Source organism: Symphalangus syndactylus, chromosome 6, assembly GCF_028878055.3.
Source record: "Symphalangus syndactylus isolate Jambi chromosome 6, NHGRI_mSymSyn1-v2.1_pri, whole genome shotgun sequence".
Classification (NCBI taxonomy): domain Eukaryota; kingdom Metazoa; phylum Chordata; class Mammalia; order Primates; family Hylobatidae; genus Symphalangus; species Symphalangus syndactylus.
In genome coordinates this window covers 151,075,433-151,095,356 of record NC_072428.2, presented here as the reverse complement: position 1 = coordinate 151,095,356, position 19,924 = coordinate 151,075,433, and positions in this window count along the sequence as shown.

The following is a 19,924-nucleotide window of genomic DNA, read 5'->3' as shown; positions in this document are numbered from 1 at the left end:
GTTGCATTTTCTACAGAAAGAGTGTTCAGATCTGCTCAATCAAAAGTATGGTTTAACTCTGTTAGCTGAATGCACAGATCAGAAAGAAGTTTCACAGAATGATTCTGTGTAGTTTATATTTGGAGACATTCTTTTTCCACTATTACCCTCTTAGCGCTCCCAAACTCCACTTGCATTTTCTACAGAAAGACTGTTACAGAACGGCTCAATCAAAACTAAGGTTCAACTCTTTTAGTTGAACAAACAGAACAGAAAGAAGTTTCACACAATTCTTCTGTGTAGTTTTTATTTGTAGACATTCTTTTTCCCAATATAGGCCTCTTAGCGCTCAGAATGTCCAATTGCAGTTTCTACAGAAAGAGTGTTTCAGAACGGCTCAATCAAAAGTAAGGTTCAACTCTGTTAGTTGAATGCACAGAACAGAAAGAAGTTTCATACAATGTTTCTGTGTAGTTTATATTTGAGCATATTCTTTTTTCCACTATTACCCACTTAGCGCTACGAATGTCCAGTTGCATTTTCTACAGACAGAGTGTTTCAAAACTGCTCAATCAAAAGTATGGTTTAACTCTGTTAGCTGAATGCTCAGATCAGAAAGAAGTTTCACAGAATGCTTCTGTGTAGTTTATATTTGAATATATTCCTTTTTCCACTACTACGCTCTTAGCGCTCCAAATGTCCAGTTGCATTTTCAACAAAAAGAGTGTTCAGATCTGCTCAATCAAAAGTATGGTTTAACTCTGTTAGCTGAATGCACAGATCAGAAAGAAGTTTCACCGAATGATTCTGTGTAGTTTATATTTGAAGACATTCCTTTTTCCACTATTACCCTCTTAGCGCTCCGAATCTCCACTTGCATTTTCTACAAAAAGAGTGTTTCATAACTGCTCAATCAAAAATATGTTTTATCTCTGTTAACTGAATTTACAGATCAGAAATAAGTTTCACAGAATGCATCTGTGTAGTTTTTATTGGAAGATATTCTTTTTCCCAATGTAGGCCTCTTAGCGCTTAGCATGTCCAATTGCAGTTTCTACAGAAAGAGTGTTTCAGAACGGCTCAATCAATAGTAAGGTTCAACTCTGTTAGTTGAATGCACAGAACAGAAAGAATTTTCACAGAATGCTACTGTGTAGTTTATATTTGAATATATTCCTTTTTCCACTATTACCCTCTTAGCGCTCCGAATGTCCACTTGCATTTTCTACAGAAAGAGTGTTCAGAACTGCGCAATCAAAAGTATGGTTTAACTCTGTTAGCTTAATGAACATATCAGAAATAAGTTTCACACAATGCTTCTGTGTAGTTTTTATTTGAAGATATTATTTTTCCCAATAAGGCCTCTTAGCGCTCAGAATGTCCAATTGCAGATTCTACAGAAAGAGTGTTTCAGAAAGGCTCAATCAAAGGTAAGGTTCAACTCTGTTAGTTGAATGCACAGAACAGAAAGAAGTTTCATACAATGCTTCTGTGTAGTTTATATTTGAACATATTCTTTTTTCCACTATTACCCACTTAGCGCTACGAATGTCCAGTTGCATTTTCTACAGACAGAGTGTTTCAAAACTGCTCAATCAAAAGTATGGTTTAACTCTGTTAGCTGAATGCTCAGATCAGAAAGAAGTTTCACAGAATGCTTCTGTGTAGTTTATATTTGAATATATTCCTTTTGCCACTACTACTCTCTTAGCGCTCCAAATGTCCAGTTGCATTTTCTACAGAAAGAGTGTTCAGATCTGCTCAATCAAAAGTATGGTTTAACTCTGTTAGCTGAATGCACAGATCAGAAGGAAGTTTCACAGAATGATTCTGTGTAGTTTATATTTGGAGACATTCCTTTTTCCACTATTACCCTCTTAGCGCTCCGAATCTCCACTTGCATTTTCTACAGAAAGAGTGTTTCAGAACGGCTCAATCAAAACTAAGGTTCAACTCTTTTAGTTGAACAAACAGAACAGAAAGAAGTTTCACACAATTCTTCTGTGTAGTTTTTATTTGTAGACATTCTTTTTCCCAATATAGGCCTCTTAGCGCTCAGAATGTCCAATTGCAGTTTCTACAGAAAGAGTGTTTCAGAACGGCTCAATCAAAAGTAAGGTTCAACTCTGTTAGTTGAATGCACAGAACAGAAAGAAGTTTCATAGAATGTTTCTGTGTAGTTTATATTTGAACATATTCTCTTTTCCACTATTACCCACTTAGCGCTACGAATGTCCAGTTGCATTTTCTACAGACAGAGTGTTTCAAAACTGCTCAATCAATAGTATGGTTTAACTCTGTTAGCTGTATGCTCAGATCAGAAAGAAGTTTCACAGAATGCTTCTGTGTAGTTTATATTTGAATATATTCCTTTTTCCACTACTACGCTCTTAGCGCTACAAATGTCCAGTTGCATTTTCAACAGAAAGAGTGTTCAGATCTGCTCAATCAAAAGTATGGTTTAACTCTGTTAGCTGAATGCACAGATCAGAAAGAAGTTTCACCGAATGATTCTTTGTAGTTTATATTTGAAGACATTCCTTTTTCCACTATTAACCTCTTAGCGCTCCGAATCTCCACTTGCATTTTCTACAAAAAGAGTGTTTCATAACTGCTCAATCAAAAATATATTTTATCTCTGTTAACTGAATTTATAGATCAGAAATAAATTTCACAGAATGCATCTGTGTAGTTTTTATTTGAAGATATTCTTTTTCCCAAGGTAGGCCTCTTAGCGCTTAGCATGTCCAATTGCAGTTTCTACAGAAAGAGTGTTTCAGAACGGCTCAATCAAAAGTAAGGTTCAACTCGGTTAGTTGAATGCACAGAACAGAAAGAATTTTCACAGAATGCTACTGTGTAGTTTATATTTGAATATATTCCTTTTTCCACTATTACCCTCTTAGCGCTCCGAATGTCCACTTGCATTTTCTACAGAAAGAGTGTTCAGAACTGCGCAATCAAAAGTATGGTTTAACTCTGTTAGCTTAATGAACATATCAGAAATAAGTTTCACACAATGCTTCTGTGTAGTTTTTATTTGAAGATATTATTTTACCCAATTGTGGCCTCTTAGCGCTCAGAATGTCCAATTGCAGTTTCTACAGAAAGAGTGTTTCAGAAAGGCTCAATCAAAAGTAAGGTTCAACTCTGTTAGTTGAATGCACAGAACAGAAAGAAGTTTCATACAATGCTTCTGTGTAGTTTATATTTGAACATATTCTTTTTTCCACTATTACCCACTTAGCGCTACGAATGTCCAGTTGCATTTTCTACAGACAGAGTGTTTCAAAACTGCTCAATCAAAAGTATGGTTTAACTCTGTTAGCTGAATGCTCAGATCAGAAAGAAGTTTCACAGAATGCTTCTGTGTAGTTTATATTTGAATATATTCCTTTTGCCACTACTACTCTCTTAGCGCTCCAAATGTCCAGTTGCATTTTCTACAGAAAGAGTGTTCAGATCTGCTCAATCAAAAGTATGGTTTAACTCTGTTAGCTGAATGCACAGATCAGAAAGAAGTTTCACAGAATGATTCTGTGTAGTTTATATTTGGAGACATTCCTTTTTCCACTATTACCCTCTTAGCGCTCCGAATCTCCACTTGCATTTTCTACAGAAAGAGTGTTTCAGAAAGGCTCAATCAAAACTAAGGTTCAACTCTTTTAGTTGAACAAACAGAACAGAAAGAAGTTTCACACAATTCTTCTGTGTAGATTTTATTTGTAGACATTCTTTTTCCCAATATAGGCCTCTTAGCGCTCAGAATGTCCAATTGCAGTTTCTACAGAAAGAGTGTTTCCGAACGGCTCAATCAAAAGTAAGGTTCAACTCTGTTAGTTGAATGCACAGAACAGAAAGAAGTTTAATACAATGCTCCTGTGTAGTTTATATTTGAACATATTCTCTTTTCCACTATTACCCACTTAGCGCTACGAATGTCCAGTTGCATTTTCTACAGACAGAGTGTTTCAAAACTGCTCAATCAAAAGTATGGTTAACTCTGTTAGCTGTATGCTCAGATCAGAAAGAAGTTTCACAGAATGCTTCTGTGTAGTTTATATTTGAATATATTCCTTTTTCCACTACTACGCTCTTAGCGCTCCAAATGTCCATTTGCATTTTCAACAGAAAGAGTGTTCAGATCTGCTCAATCAAAAGTATGGTTTAACTCTGTTAGCTGAATGCACAGATCAGAAAGAAGTTTCACCGAATGATTCTGTGTAGTTTATATTTGAAGACATTCCTTTTTCCACTATTAACCTCTTAGCGCTCCGAATCTCCACTTGCATTATCTACAAAAAGAGTGTTTCATAACTGCTCAATCAAAAATATGTTTTATCTCTGTTAACTGAATTTATAGATCAGAAATAAGTTTCAAAGAATGCATCTGTGTAGTTTTTATTTGAAGATATTCTTTTTCCCAATGTAGGCCTCTTAGCGCTTAGCATGTCCAATTGCAGTTTCTACAGAAAGAGTGTTTCAGAACGGCTCAATCAAAAGTAAGGTTCAACTCTGTTAGTTGAATGCACAGAACAGAAAGAATTTTCACAGAATGCTACTGTGTAGTTTATATTTGAATATATTCCTTTTTCCACTATTACCCTCTTAGCGCTCCGAATGTCCACTTGCATTTTCTACAGAAAGAGTGTTCAGAACTGCGCAATCAAAAGTATGGTTTAACTCTGTTAGCTTAATGAACATATCAGAAATAAGTTTCACACAATGCTTCTGTGTAGTTTTTATTTGAAGATATTATTTTTCCCAATAGAGACCTCTTAGCGCTCAGAATGTCCAATTGCAGTTTCTACAGAAAGAGTGTTTCAGAAAGGCTCAATCAAAAGTAAGGTTCAACTCTGTTAGTTGAATGCACAGAACAGAAAGAAGTTTCATACAATGCTTCTGTGTAGTTTATATTTGAACATATTCTTTTTTCCACTATTACCCACTTAGCGCTACGAATGTCCAGTTGCATTTTCTACAGACAGAGTGTTTCAAAACTGCTCAATCAAAAGTATGGTTTAACTCTGTTAGCTGAATGCTCAGATCAGAAAGAAGTTTCACAGAATGCTTCTGTGTAGTTTATATTTGAATATATTCCTTTTGCCACTACTACTCTCTTAGCGCTCCAAATGTCCAGTTGCATTTTCTACAGAAAGAGTGTTCAGATCTGCTCAATCAAAAGTATGGTTTAACTCTGTTAGCTGAATGCACAGATCAGAAAGAAGTTTCACAGAATGATTCTGTGTAGTTTATATTTGGAGACATTCCTTTTTCCACTATTACCCTCTTAGCGCTCCGAATCTCCACTTGCATTTTCTACAGAAAGAGTGTTTCAGAAAGGCTCAATCAAAACTAAGGTTCAACTCTTTTAGTTGAACAAACAGAACAGAAAGAAGTTTCACACAATTCTTCTGTGTAGATTTTATTTGTAGACATTCTTTTTCCCAATATAGGCCTCTTAGCGCTCAGAATGTCCAATTGCAGTTTCTACAGAAAGAGTGTTTCAGAACGGCTCAATCAAAAGTAAGGTTCAACTCTGTTAGTTGAATGCACAGAACAGAAAGAAGTTTAATACAATGCTCCTGTGTAGTTTATATTTGAACATATTCTCTTTTCCACTATTACCCACTTAGCGCTACGAATGTCCAGTTGCATTTTCTACAGACAGAGTGTTTCAAAACTGCTCAATCAAAAGTATGGTTAACTCTGTTAGCTGTATGCTCAGATCAGAAAGAAGTTTCACAGAATGCTTCTGTGTAGTTTATATTTGAATATATTCCTTTTTCCACTAATACGCTCTTAGCGCTCCAAATGTCCATTTGCATTTTCAACAGAAAGAGTGTTCAGATCTGCTCAATCAAAAGTATGGTTTAACTCTGTTAGCTGAATGCACAGATCAGAAAGAAGTTTCACCGAATGATTCTGTGTAGTTTATATTTGAAGACATTCCTTTTTCCACTATTAACCTCTTAGCGCTCCGAATCTCCACTTGCATTATCTACAAAAAGAGTGTTTCATAACTGCTCAATCAAAAATATGTTTTATCTCTGTTAACTGAATTTATAGATCAGAAATAAGTTTCAAAGAATGCATCTGTGTAGTTTTTATTTGAAGATATTCTTTTTCCCAATGTAGGCCTCTTAGCGCTTAGCATGTCCAATTGCAGTTTCTACAGAAAGAGTGTTTCAGAACGGCTCAATCAAAAGTAAGGTTCAACTCTGTTAGTTGAATGCACAGAACAGAAAGAATTTTCACAGAATGCTACTGTGTAGTTTATATTTGAATATATTCCTTTTTCCACTATTACCCTCTTAGCGCTCCGAATGTCCACTTGCATTTTCTACAGAAAGAGTGTTCAGAACTGCGCAATCAAAAGTATGGTTTAACTCTGTTAGCTTAATGAACATATCAGAAATAAGTTTCACACAATGCTTCTGTGTAGTTTTTATTTGAAGATATTATTTTTCCCAATAGAGGCCTCTTAGCGCTCAGAATGTCCAATTGCAGTTTCTACAGAAAGAGTGTTTCAGAAAGGCTCAATCAAAAGTAAGGTTCAACTCTGTTAGTTGAATGCACAGAACAGAAAGAAGTTTCATACAATGCTTCTGTGTAGTTTATATTTGAACATATTCTTTTTTCCACTATTACCCACTTAGCGCTACGAATGTCCAGTTGCATTTTCTACAGACAGAGTGTTTCAAAACTGCTCAATCAAAAGTATGGTTTAACTCTGTTAGCTGAATGCTCAGATCAGAAAGAAGTTTCACAGAATGCTTCTGTGTAGTTTATATTTGAATATATTCCTTTTTCCACTACTACTCTCTTAGCGCTCCAAATGTCCAGTTGCATTTTCTACAGAAAGAGTGTTCAGATCTGCTCAATCAAAAGTATGTTTTAACTCTGTTAGCTGAATGCACAGATCAGAAAGAAGTTTCACAGAATGATTCTGTGTAGTTTATATTTGGAGACATTCCTTTTTCCACTATTACCCTCTTAGCGCTCCGAATCTCCACTTGCATTTTCTACAGAAAGAGTGTTTCAGAACGGCTCAATCAAAACTAAGGTTCAACTCTTTTAGTTGAACAAACAGAACAGAAAGAAGTTTCACACAATTCTTCTGTGTAGTTTTTATTTGTAGACATTCTTTTTCCCAATATAGGCCTCTTAGCGCTCAGAATGTCCAATTGCAGTTTCTACAAAAAGAGTGTTTCAGAACGGCTCAATCAAAAGTAAGGTTCAACTCTGTTAGTTGAATGCACAGAACAGAAAGAAGTTTCATACAATGCTTCTGTGTAGTTTATATTTGAACATATTCTCTTTTCCACTATTACCCACTTAGCGCTACGAATGTCCAGTTGCATTTTCTACAGACAGAGTGTTTCAAAACTGCTCAATCAAAAGTATGGTTTAACTCTGTTAGCTGTATGCTCAGATCAGAAAGAAGTTTCACAGAATGCTTCTGTGTAGTATATATTTGAATATATTCCTTTTTCCACTACTACGCTCTTAGCGCTCCAAAAGTCCAGTTGCATTTTCAACAGAAAGAGTGTTCAGATCTGCTCAATCAAAAGTATGGTTTAACTCTGTTAGCTGAATGCACAGATCAGAAAGAAGTTTCACCGAATGATTCTGTGTAGTTTATATTTGAAGACATTCCTTTTTCCACTATTACCCACTTAGCGCTCCGAATCTCCACTTGCATTTTCTACAAAAAGAGTGTTTCATAACTGCTCAATCAAAAATATGTTTTATCTCTGTTAACTGAATTTATAGATCAGAAATAAGTTTCAAAGAATGCATCTGTGTAGTTTTTATTTGAAGATATTCTTTTTCCCAATGTAGGCCTCTTAGCGCTTAGCATGTCCAATTGCAGTTTCTACAGAAAGAGTGTTTCAGAATGGCTCAATCAAAAGTAAGGTTCAACTCTGTTAGGTGAATGCACAGAACAGAAAGAATTTTCACAGAATGCTACTGTGTAGTTTATATTTGAATATATTCCTTTTTCCACTATTACCCTCTTAGCGCTCCGAATGTCCACTTGCATTTTCTACAGAAAGAGTGTTCAGAACTGCGCAATCAAAAGTATGGTTTAACTCTGTTAGCTTAATGAACATATCAGAAATAAGTTTCACACAATGCTTCTGTGTAGTTTTTATTTGAAGATATTATTTTTCCCAATAGAGGCCTCTTAGCGCTCAGAATTTCCAATTGCAGTTTCTACAGAAAGAGTGTTTCAGAAAGGCTCAATCAAAAGTAAGGTTCAACTCTGTTAGTTGAATGCACAGAACAGAAAGAAGTTTCATACAATGCTTCTGTGTAGTTTATATTTGAACATATTCTTTTTTCCACTATTACCCACTTAGCGCTACGAATGTCCAGTTGCATTTTCTACAGACAGAGTGTTTCAAAACTGCTCAATCAAAAGTATGGTTTAACTCTGTTAGCTGAATGCTCAGATCAGAAAGAAGTTTCACAGAATGCTTCTGTGTAGTTTATATTTGAATATATTCCTTTTTCCACTACTACTCTCTTAGCGCTCCAAATGTCCAGTTGCATTTTCTACAGAAAGAGTGTTCAGATCTGCTCAATCAAAAGTATGGTTTAACTCTGTTAGCTGAATGCACAGATCAGAAAGAAGTTTCACAGAATGATTCTGTGTAGTTTATATTTGGAGACATTCCTTTTTCCACTATTACCCTCTTAGCGCTCCGAATCTCCACTTGCATTTTCTACAGAAAGAGTGTTTCAGAACGGCTCAATCAAAACTAAGGTTCAACTCTTTTAGTTGAACAAACAGAACAGAAAGAAGTTTCACACAATTCTTCTGTGTAGTTTTTATTTGTAGACATTCTTTTTCCCAATATAGGCCTCTTAGCGCTCAGAATGTCCAATTGCAGTTTCTACAAAAAGAGTGTTTCACAACGGCTCAATCAAAAGTAAGGTTCAACTCTGTTAGTTGAATGCACAGAACAGAAAGAATTTTCATACAATGCTTCTGTGTAGTTTATATTTGAACATATTCTCTTTTCCACTATTACCCACTTAGCGCTACGAATGTCCAGTTGCATTTTCTACAGACAGAGTGTTTCAAAACTGCTCAATCAAAAGTATGGTTTAACTCTGTTAGCTGTATGCTCATATCAGAAAGAAGTTTCACAGAATGCTTCTGTGTAGTATATATTTGAATATATTCCTTTTTCCACTACTACGCTCTTAGCGCTCCAAAAGTCCAGTTGCATTTTCAACAGAAAGAGTGTTCAGATCTGCTCAATCAAAAGTATGGTTTAACTCTGTTAGCTGAATGCACAGATCAGAAAGAAGTTTCACCGAATGATTCTGTGTAGTTTATATTTGAAGACATTCCTTTTTCCACTATTACCCTCTTAGCGCTCCGAATCTCCACTTCCATTTTCTACAAAAAGAGTGTTTCATAACTGCTCAATCAAAAATATGTTTTATCTCTGTTAACTGAATTTATAGATCATTAATAAGTTTCACAGAATGCATCTGTGTAGTTTTTATTTGAAGATATTCTTTTTCCCAATGTAGGCCTCTTAGCGCTTAGCATGTCCAATTACAGTTTCTACAGAAAGAGTGTTTCAGAATGGCTCCATCAAAAGTAAGGTACAACTCTTTTAGTTGAATGCACAGAACAGAAAGAATTTTCACAGAATGCTACTGTGTAGTTTATTTTTGAATATATTCCTTTTTCCACTATTACCCTCTTAGCGCTCCGAATGTCCACTTGCATTTTCTACAGAAAGAGTGTTCAGAACTGCGCAATCAAAGTATGGTTTAATTCTGTTAGCTTAATGAACATATCAGAAATAAGTTTCACACAATGCTTCTGTGTAGTTTTTATTTGAAGATATTATTTTTCCCAATAGAGGCCTCTTAGCGCTCAGAATGTCCAATTGCAGTTTCTACAGAAAGAGTGTTTCAGAAAGGCTCAATCAAAAGTAAGGTTCAACTCTGTTAGTTGAATGCACAGAACAGAAAGAAGTTTCATACAATGCTTCTGTGTAGTTTATATTTGAACATATTCTTTTTTCCACTATTACCCACTTAGCGCTACGAATGTCCAGTTGCATTTTCTACAGACAGAGTGTTTCAAAACTGCTCAATCAAAAGTATGGTTTAACTCTGTTAACTGAATGCTCAGATCAGAAAGAAGTTTCACAGAATGCTTCTGTGTAGTTTATATTTGAATATATTCCTTTTTCCACTACTACTCTCTTAGCGCTCCAAATGTCCAGTTGCATTTTCTACAGAAAGAGTGTTCAGATCTGCTCAATCAAAAGTATGGTTTAACTCTGTTAGCTGAATGCACAGATCAGAAAGAAGTTTCACCGAATGATTCTGTGTAGTTTATATTTGAAGACATTCCTTTTTCCACTATTAACCTCTTAGCGCTCCGAATCTCCACTTGCATTATCTACAAAAAGAGTGTTTCATAACTGCTCAATCAAAAATATGTTTTATCTCTGTTAACTGAATTTATAGATCAGAAATAAGTTTCAAAGAATGCATCTGTGTAGTTTTTATTTGAAGATATTCTTTTTCCCAATGTAGGCCTCTTAGCGCTTAGCATGTCCAATTGCAGTTTTTACAGAAAGAGTGTTTCAGAACGGCTCAATCAAAAGTAAGGTTCAACTCTGTTAGTTGAATGCACAGAACAGAAAGAATTTTCACAGAATGCTACTGTGTAGTTTATATTTGAATATATTCCTTTTTCCACTATTACCCTCTTAGCGCTCCGAATGTCCACTTGCATTTTCTACAGAAAGAGTGTTCAGAACTGCGCAATCAAAAGTATGGTTTAACTCTGTTAGCTTAATGAACATATCAGAAATAAGTTTCACACAATGCTTCTGTGTAGTTTTTATTTGAAGATATTATTTTTCCCAATAGAGGCCTCTTAGCGCTCAGAATGTCCAATTGCAGTTTCTACAGAAAGAGTGTTTCAGAAAGGCTCAATCAAAAGTAAGGTTCAACTCTGTTAGTTGAATGCACAGAACAGAAAGAAGTTTCATACAATGCTTCTGTGTAGTTTATATTTGAACATATTCTTTTTTCCACTATTACCCACTTAGCGCTACGAATGTCCAGTTGCATTTTCTACAGACAGAGTGTTTCAAAACTGCTCAATCAAAAGTATGGTTTAACTCTGTTAGCTGAATGCTCAGATCAGAAAGAAGTTTCACAGAATGCTTCTGTGTAGTTTATATTTGAATATATTCCTTTTTCCACTACTACTCTCTTAGCGCTCCAAATGTCCAGTTGCATTTTCTACAGAAAGAGTGTTCAGATCTGCTCAATCAAAAGTATGGTTTAACTCTGTTAGCTGAATGCACAGATCAGAAAGAAGTTTCACAGAATGATTCTGTGTAGTTTATATTTGGAGACATTCCTTTTTCCACTATTACCCTCTTAGCGCTCCGAATCTCCACTTGCATTTTCTACAGAAAGAGTGTTTCAGAACGGCTCAATCAAAACTAAGGTTCAACTCTTTTAGTTGAACAAACAGAACAGAAAGAAGTTTCACACAATTCTTCTGTGTAGTTTTTATTTGTAGACATTCTTTTTCCCAATATAGGCTTCTTAGCGCTCAGAATGTCCAATTGCAGTTTCTACAAAAAGAGTGTTTCAGAATGGCTCAATCAAAAGTAAGGTTCAACTCTGTTAGTTGAATGCACAGAACAGAAAGAAGTTTCATACAATGCTTCTGTGTAGTTTATATTTGAACATATTCTCTTTTCCACTATTACCCACTTAGCGCTACGAATGTCCAGTTGCATTTTCTACAGACAGAGTGTTTCAAAACTGCTCAATCAAAAGTATGGTTTAACTCTGTTAGCTGTATGCTCAGATCAGAAAGAAGTTTCACAGAATGCTTCTGTGTAGTATATATTTGAATATATTCCTTTTTCCACTACTACGCTCTTAGCGCTCCAAAAGTCCAGTTGCATTTTCAACAGAAAGAGTGTTCAGATCTGCTCAATCAAAAGTATGGTTTAACTCTGTTAGCTGAATGCACAGATCAGAAAGAAGTTTCACCGAATGATTCTGTGTAGTTTATATTTGAAGACATTCCTTTTTCCACTATTACCCTCTTAGCGCTCCGAATCTCCACTTCCATTTTCTACAAAAAGAGTGTTTCATAACTGCTCAATCAAAAATATGTTTTATCTCTGTTAACTGAATTTATAGATCATTAATAAGTTTCACAGAATGCATCTGTGTAGTTTTTATTTGAAGATATTCTTTTTCCCAATGTAGGCCTCTTAGCGCTTAGCATGTCCAATTACAGTTTCTACAGAAAGAGTGTTTCAGAATGGCTCCATCAAAAGTAAGGTACAACTCTTTTAGTTGAATGCACAGAACAGAAAGAATTTTCACAGAATGCTACTGTGTAGTTTATTTTTGAATATATTCCTTTTTCCACTATTACCCTCTTAGCGCTCCGAATGTCCACTTGCATTTTCTACAGAAAGAGTGTTCAGAACTGCGCAATCAAAGTATGGTTTAATTCTGTTAGCTTAATGAACATATCAGAAATAAGTTTCACACAATGCTTCTGTGTAGTTTTTATTTGAAGATATTATTTTTCCCAATAGAGGCCTCTTAGCGCTCAGAATGTCCAATTGCAGTTTCTACAGAAAGAGTGTTTCAGAAAGGCTCAATCAAAAGTAAGGTTCAACTCTGTTAGTTGAATGCACAGAACAGAAAGAAGTTTCATACAATGCTTCTGTGTAGTTTATATTTGAACATATTCTTTTTTCCACTATTACCCACTTAGCGCTATGAATGTCCAGTTGCATTTTCTACAGACAGAGTGTTTCAAAACTGCTCAATCAAAAGTATGGTTTAACTCTGTTAACTGAATGCTCAGATCAGAAAGAAGTTTCACAGAATGCTTCTGTGTAGTTTATATTTGAATATATTCCTTTTTCCACTACTACTCTCTTAGCGCTCCAAATGTCCAGTTGCATTTTCTACAGAAAGAGTGTTCAGATCTGCTCAATCAAAAGTATGGTTTAACTCTGTTAGCTGAATGCACAGATCAGAAAGAAGTTTCACCGAATGATTCTGTGTAGTTTATATTTGAAGACATTCCTTTTTCCACTATTAACCACTTAGCGCTCCGAATCTCCACTTGCATTATCTACAAAAAGAGTCTTTCATAACTGCTCAATCAAAAATATGTTTTATCTCTGTTAACTGATTTTATAGATCAGAAATAAGTTTCAAAGAATGCATCTGTGTAGTTTTTATTTGAAGATATTCTTTTTCCCAATGTAGGCCTCTTAGCGCTTAGCATGTCCAATTGCAGTTTTTACAGAAAGAGTGTTTCAGAACGGCTCAATCAAAAGTAAGGTTCAACTCTGTTAGTTGAATGCACAGAACAGAAAGAATTTTCACAGAATGCTACTGTGTAGTTTATATTTGAATATATTCCTTTTTCCACTATTACCCTCTTAGTGCTCCGAATGTCCACTTGCATTTTCTACAGAAAGAGTGTTCAGAACTGCGCAATCAAAAGTATGGTTTAACTCTGTTAGCTTAATGAACATATCAGAAATAAGTTTCACACAATGCTTCTGTGTAGTTTTTATTTGAAGATATTATTTTTCCCAATAGAGGCCTCTTAGCGCTCAGAATGTCCAATTGCAGTTTCTACAGAAAGAGTGTTTCAGAAAGGCTCAATCAAAAGTAAGGTTCAACTCTGTTAGTTGAATGCACAGAACAGAAAGAAGTTTCATACAATGCTTCTGTGTAGTTTATATTTGAACATATTCTTTTTTCCACTATTACCCACTTAGCGCTACGAATGTCCAGTTGCATTTTCTACAGACAGAGTGTTTCAAAACTGCTCAATCAAAAGTATGGTTTAACTCTGTTAGCTGAATGCTCAGATCAGAAAGAAGTTTCACAGAATGCTTCTGTGTAGTTTATATTTGAATATATTCCTTTTTCCACTACTACTCTCTTAGCGCTCCAAATGTCCAGTTGCATTTTCTACAGAAAGAGTGTTCAGATCTGCTCAATCAAAAGTATGGTTTAACTCTGTTAGCTGAATGCACAGATCAGAAAGAAGTTTCACAGAATGATTCTGTGTAGTTTATATTTGGAGACATTCCTTTTTCCACTATTACCCTCTTAGCGCTCCGAATCTCCACTTGCATTTTCTACAGAAAGAGTGTTTCAGAACGGCTCAATCAAAACTAAGGTTCAACTCTTTTAGTTGAACAAACAGAACAGAAAGAAGTTTCACACAATTCTTCTGTGTAGTTTTTATTTGTAGACATTCTTTTTCCCAATATAGGCCTCTTAGCGCTCAGAATGTCCAATTGCAGTTTCTACAAAAAGAGTGTTTCAGAACGGCTCAATCAAAAGTAAGGTTCAACTCTGTTAGTTGAATGCACAGAACAGAAAGAAGTTTCATACAATGCTTCTGTGTAGTTTATATTTGAACATATTCTCTTTTCCACTATTACCCACTTAGCGCTACGAATGTCCAGTTGCATTTTCTACAGACAGAGTGTTTCAAAACTGCTCAATCAAAAGTATGGTTTAACTCTGTTAGCTGTATGCTCAGATCAGAAAGAAGTTTCACAGAATGCTTCTGTGTAGTATATATTTGAATATATTCCTTTTTCCACTACTACGCTCTTAGCGCTCCAAAAGTCCAGTTGCATTTTCAACAGAAAGTGTGTTCAGATCTGCTCAATCAAAAGTATGTTTTAACTCTGTTAGCTGAATGCACAGATCAGAAAGAAGTTTCACCGAATGATTCTGTGTAGTTTATATTTGAAGACATTCCTTTTTCCAATATTACCCTCTTAGCGCTCCGAATCTCCACTTGCATTTTCTACAAAAAGAGTGTTTCATAACTGCTCAATCAAAAATATGTTTTATCTCTGTTAACTGAAATTACAGATCAGAAATAAGTCTCACAGAATGCATCTGTGTAGTTTTTATTTGAAGATATTCTTTTTCCCAATGTAGGACTCTTAGCGCTTAGCATGTCCAATTGCAGTTTCTACAGAAAGAGTGTTTCAGAACGGCTCAATCAAAAGTAAGGTTCAACTCTGTTATTTGAATGCACAGAACAGAAAGAATTTTCACAGAATGCTACTGTGTAGTTTATATTTGAATATATTCCTTTTTCCACTATTACCCTCTTAGCGCTCCGAATGTCCACTTGCAATTTCTACAGAAAGAGTGTTCAGAACTGCGCAATCAAAAGTATGGTTTAACTCTGTTAGCTTAATGAACATATCAGAAATAAGTTTCACACAATGCTTCTGTGTAGTTTTTATTTGAAGATATAATTTTTCCCAATAGAGGCCTCTTAGCGCTCAGAATGTCCAATTGCAGTTTCTACAGAAAGAGTGTTTCAGAAAGGCTCAATCAAAAGTAAGGTTCAACTCTGTTAGTTGAATGCACAGAACAGAAAGAAGTTTCATACAATGCTTCTGTGTAGTTTATATTTGAACATATTCTTTTTTCCACTATTACCCACTTAGCGCTACGAATGTCCAGTTGCATTTTCTACAGACAGAGTGTTTCAAAACTGCTCAATCAAAAGTATGGTTTAACTCTGTTAACTGAATGCTCAGATCAGAAAGAAGTTTCACAGAATGCTTCTGTGTAGTTTATATTTGAATATATTCCTTTTTCCACTACTACTCTCTTAGCGCTCCAAATGTCCAGTTGCATTTTCTACAGAAAGAGTGTTCAGATCTGCTCAATCAAAAGTATGGTTTAACTCTGTTAGCTGAATGCACAGATCAGAAAGAAGTTTCACCGAATGATTCTGTGTAGTTTATATTTGAAGACATTCCTTTTTCCACTATTAACCTCTTAGCGCTCCGAATCTCCACTTGCATTATCTACAAAAAGAGTGTTTCATAACTGCTCAATCAAAAATATGTTTTATCTCTGTTAACTGAATTTATAGATCAGAAATAAGTTTCAAAGAATGCATCTGTGTAGTTTTTATTTGAAGATATTCTTTTTCAGAATGTAGGCCTCTTAGCGCTTAGCATGTCCAATTGCAGTTTCTACAGAAAGAGTGTTTCAGAACAGCTCAATCAAAAGTAAGGTTCAACTCTGTTAGTTGAATGCACAGAACAGAAAGAATTTTCACAGAATGCTACTGTGTAGTTTATATTTGAATATATTCCTTTTTCCACTATTACCCTCTTAGCGCTCCGAATGTCCACTTGCATTTTCTACAGAAAGAGTGTTCAGAACTGCGCAATCAAAAGTATGGTTTAACTCTGTTAGCTTAATGAACATATCAGAAATAAGTTTCACACAATGCTTCTGTGTAGTTTTTATTTGAAGATATTATTTTTCCCAATAGAGGCCTCTTAGCGCTCAGAATGTCCAATTGCAGTTTCTACAGAAAGAGTGTTTCAGAAAGGCTCAATCAAAAGTAAGGTTCAACTCTGTTAGTTGAATGCACAGAACAGAAAGAAGTTTCATACAATGCTTCTGTGTAGTTTATATTTGAACATATTCTTTTTTCCACTATTACCCACTTAGCGCTACGAATGTCCAGTTGCATTTTCTACAGACAGAGTGTTTCAAAACTGCTCAATCAAAAGTATGGTTTAACTCTGTTAGCTGAATGCTCAGATCAGAAAGAAGTTTCACAGAATGCTTCTGTGTAGTTTATATTTGAATATATTCCTTTTTCCACTACTACTCTCTTAGCGCTCCAAATGTCCAGTTGCATTTTCTACAGAAAGAGAGTTCAGATCTGCTCAATCAAAAGTATGGTTTAACTCTGTTAGCTGAATGCACAGATCAGAAAGAAGTTTCACCGAATGATTCTGTGTAGTTTTTATTTGGAGACATTACTTTTTCCACTATTACCCTCTTAGCGCTCCGAAACTCCACTTGCATTTTCTACAGAAAGAGTGTTTCAGAACGGCTCAATCAAAACTAAGGTTCAACTCTTTTAGTTGAACAAACAGAACAGAAAGAAGTTTCACACAATACTTCTGTGTAGTTTTTATTTGTAGACATTCTTTTTCCCAATATAGGCCTCTTAGCGCTCAGAATGTCCAATTGCAGTTTCTACAGAAAGAGTGTTTCAGAACGGCTCAATCAAAAGTAAGGTTCAACTCTGTTAGTTGAATGCACAGAACAGAAAAAGTTTCATACAATGCTTCTGTGTAGTTTATATTTGAACATATTCTTTTTTCCACTATTACCCACTTAGCGCTACGAATGTCCAGTTGCATTTTCTACAGACAGAGTGTTTCAGAACTGCTCAATCAAAAGTATGGTTTAACTCTGTTAGCTGAATGCTCAGATCAGAAAGAAGTTTCACAGAATGCTTCTGTGTAGTTTATATTTGAATATATTCCTTTTTCCACTACTACGCTCTTAGCGCTCCAAATGTCCAGTTGCATTTTCTACAGAAAGAGTGTTCAGATCTGCTCAATCAAAAGTATGTTTTAACTCTGTTATCTGAATGCACAGATCAGAAAGAAGTTTCACCGAATGATTCTGTGTAGTTTATATTTGAAGACATTCCTTTTTCCACTATTACCCTCTTAGCGCTCCGAATCTCCACTTGCATTTTCTACAAAGGAGTGTTTCATAACTGATCAATCAAAAATATGTTTTATCTCTGTTAACTGAATTTACAGATCAGAAATAAGTTTCACAGAATGCATCTGTGTAGTTTTTATTTGAAGATATTCTTTTTCTCAATGTAGGCCTCTTAGCGCTTAGCATGTCCAATTGCAGTTTCTACAGAAAGAGTGTTTCAGAACGGCTCAATCAAAAGTAAGGTTCAACTCTGTTAGTTGAATGCACAGAACAGAAAGAATTTTCACAGAATGCTACTGTGTAGTTTATATTTGAATATATTCCTTTTTCCACTATTACCCTCTTAGCGCTCCGAATGTCCACTTGCATTTTCTACAGAAAGAGTGTTCAGAACTGCGCAATCAAAAGTATGGTTTAACTCTGTTAGCTTAATGAACATATCAGAAATAAGTTTCACACAATGCTTCTGTGTAGTTTTTATTTGAAGATATTATTTTTCCCAATAGAGGCCTCTTAGCGCTCAGAATGTCCAATTGCAGTTTCTACAGAAAGAGTGTTTCAGAAAGGCTCAATCAAAAGTAAGGTTCAACTCTGTTAGTTGAATGCACAGAACAGAAAGAAGTTTCATACAATGCTTCTGTGTAGTTTATATTTGAACATATTCTTTTTTCCACTATTACCCACTTAGCGCTACGAATGTCCAGTTGCATTTTCTACAGACAGAGTGTTTCAAAACTGCTCAATCAAAAGTATGGTTTAACTCTGTTAGCTGAATGCTCAGATCAGAAAGAAGTTTCACAGAATGCTTCTGTGTAGTTTATATTTGAATACATTCCTTTTTCCACTACTACTCTCTTAGCGCTCCAAATGTCCAGTTGCATTTTCTACAGAAAGAGAGTTCAGATCTGCTCAATCAAAAGTATCGTTTAACACTGTTAGCTGAATGCACAGATCAGAAAGAAGTTTCACCGAGTGATTCTGTGTAGTTTATATTTGGAGACATTACTTTTTCCACTATTACCCTCTTAGCGCTCCGAATCTCCACTTACATTTTCTACAGAAAGAGTGTTTCAGAACGGCTCAATCAAAACTAAGGTTCAACTCTTTTAGTTGAACAAACAGAACAGAAAGAAGTTTCACACAATTCTTCTGTGTAGTTTTTATTTGTAGACATTCTTTTTCCCAATATAGGCCTCTTAGCGCTCAGAATGTCCAATTGCAGTTTCTACAGAAAGAGTGTTTCAGAACGGCTCAATCAAAAGTAAGGTTCAACTCTGTTAGTTGAATGCACAGAACAGAAAGAAGTTTCATACAATGCTTCTGTGTAGTTTATATTTGAACATATTCTTTTTTCCACTATTACCCACTTAGCGCTACGAATGTCCAGTTGCATTTTCTACAGACAGAGTGTTTCAGAACTGCTCAATCAAAAGTATGGTTTAACTCTGTTAGCTGAATGCTCAGATCAGAAAGAAGTTTCACAGAATGCTTCTGTGTAGTTTATATTTGAATATATTCCTTTTTCCACTACTACGCTCTTAGCGCTCCAAATGTCCAGTTGCATTTTCTACAGAAATAGTGTTCAGATCTGCTCAATCAAAAGTATGTTTTAACTCTGTTAGCTGAATGCACAGATCAGAAAGAAGTTTCACCGAATGATTCTGTGTAGTTTTTTATTTGAAGACATTCCTTTTTCCACTATTACCCTCTTAGCGCTCCGAATCTCCACTTGCATTTTCTACAAAGGAGTGTTTCATAACTGATCAATCAAAAATATGTTTTATCTCTGTTAACTGAATTTACAGATCAGAAATAAGTTTCACAGTATGCATCTGTGTAGTTTTTATTTGAAGATATTCTTTTTCTCAATGTAGGCCTCTTAGCGCTTAGCATGTCCAATTGCAGTTTCTACAGAAAGAGTGTTTCAGAACGGCTCAATCAAAAGTAAGGTTCAACTCTGTTAGTTGAATGCACAGAACAGAAAGAATTTTCACAGAATGCTACTGTGTAGTTTATATTTGAATATATTCCTTTTTCCACTATTACCCTCTTAGCGCTCCGAATGTCCACTTGCATTTTCTACAGAAAGAGTGTTCAGAACTGCGCAATCAAAAGTACGGTTTAACTCTGTTAGCTTAATGAACATATCAGAAATAAGTTTCACACAATGCTTCTGTGTAGTTTTTATTTGAAGATATTATTTTTCCCAATAGAGGCCTCTTAGCGCTCAGAATGTCCAATTGCAGTTTCTACAGAAAGAGTGTTTCAGAAAGGCTCAATCAAAAGTAAGGTTCAACTCTGTTAGTTGAATGCACAGAACAGAAAGAAGTTTCATACAATGCTTCTGTGTAGTTTATATTTGAACATATTC